We start from the raw sequence: 1,660 nt of genomic DNA on the forward strand, positions 1-1,660 counted from the left end.
TAAAAAAACCGCGAAATTACTTACCAATCTTTGATATCAATACTCATTTATGGTATAGAGTGGTATCATGTTTAGAAAAATGGAAAAGTTCACGACACGACACGGTGTAGTGTGAACCCAGCTTTAACCTTGGGTTCCACCACGACTATAGATAGATACTATCTTTAATCGTGGTATCCACTAACCACCTTAACATGTGGTATTGTGGTATCGTTGATCTATTGGATATTGATAAATAATAGTCGATTATATTTGTTAACCGTTACAATTTGGAAAGGAGTAGCTCATTGGTCATTACTCTATCGTCTATTCGCATTTCGAATTTTTGCTGATTCAGAGTTCAGACATTCGGTTGGATCTTGAGAGCATTAGAATCGGAATTTTGAATCGTATGAGCAATCTACTGGTGACGACCTCTGTCTTTAAGTAATCGATTGCGATAACACACATCGTAGAAATTTGTAAGCTATTTCTCTGGAAAATTGTTATGCATAGTGAGTATAAAATATAATTATTATGAAAACGGTAACCACATTTGAAAATTTGTTGAATAACTGGTTTAAAATGATGTTTGTTATATTTAGTTAAATAGAATTATAATTCTATCAACAATTCTTTTTCAAATTTCCGTTACAATAGTTTTCACCAATAATTCTGTGGTGTTGTAAAAGTTCTTGATAAGAGCCATTTCTTTTTATGAGTTTCGTTAAGTTTCATGTTACCACGTTTTTATGAAGTGTCAATATGTGGTTTATTACAACATACATTTCAAATATAATTACTTAAATTTGCTTTCAAAGTCTTACAATCTCATACGGTTACGGAACACCATGCTTACTATAATGCTTGCACTCTATCATGACTGCAGTGGCATCTATGTTCATTTTACTAATTGGTACAATTTTAAAAGTTAAATATCCATTTTCCCCAGTGGCGTAGCCAGGATTATCAAATGGGGGGTGTTTTATGTATAGATTAAAATCAAGTTTTTACAGTTTTTGTATATAAAAATTTAGGGTTAAGGACTTGACTTGTTGCACTAAAAATTATCAAAATATGCAGTCAAAATTCTCAAAATATGCTTAAATATATGTGTTATGTAGCAACATGTTTATATTATTTTTGAAAAATCATAAAACATATTGCAATTTTGGTAATAAAAAACTATAAAATAAGTAGGTATATAAACCAGATAAATAAATAAATAACAACTTTATTTTTAAAAATACTGGCATACCTACAATAGGTACTAGGTTAATGAATAAGTAATAATGAATAACGTGATATGTGAACACCTTGATAAACGAATACGTAATATATACTGGTTCATTTCTTCGTACAATCTACAATATAGATGTCAATTATAGTTTAAACACAGTTTTGTCACAAAGAGACTTATGAAATCTTACATATGCGAACATAGGGCCAACTGTAGCCAAGCTCCATCAAGAACTTTAACAGCCTTCCGCCCCTACCAAACATTAACTTAATTTTTTTAAGCTTATTCAATTTTATTATAGTATGGTATTATAAAAGGCTTCGGCCCTCCCCAAATCTCTAAATTATCCCCTATTGTACCTAACCAAACAATATATTTTAAGAGGATGTCAGCGCACTATTATTTTTCTCTCTGGCCCACGCGCAACATGGACAACTCATT

General features: G+C 31.1%; 1 protein-coding gene across 4 annotated transcripts in view; it reads left to right on the top strand.

The window, feature by feature from the left end:
• Positions 1-1,660, top strand: part of LOC100169309 (DNA repair protein RAD50) — a 29,336-nt gene that overhangs the window by 4,836 nt on the left and 22,840 nt on the right. For 2 of the 4 annotated variants that reach the window (XM_016805002.2, XM_029488045.1), the window contains exon 1: positions 135-494. The exons of 1 other annotated variant lie outside the window; for it this stretch is intronic. The gene's annotated coding sequence lies outside the window, so the exon portion shown is untranslated. Of the gene's footprint in view, positions 1-130; positions 495-1,660 lie in introns of those variants that run through there. One more of the 4 variants, XM_029488044.1, reaches the window with a different exon arrangement.

Source organism: Acyrthosiphon pisum, chromosome A1, assembly GCF_005508785.2.
Source record: "Acyrthosiphon pisum isolate AL4f chromosome A1, pea_aphid_22Mar2018_4r6ur, whole genome shotgun sequence".
Classification (NCBI taxonomy): Eukaryota; Metazoa; Arthropoda; class Insecta; order Hemiptera; family Aphididae; genus Acyrthosiphon; species Acyrthosiphon pisum.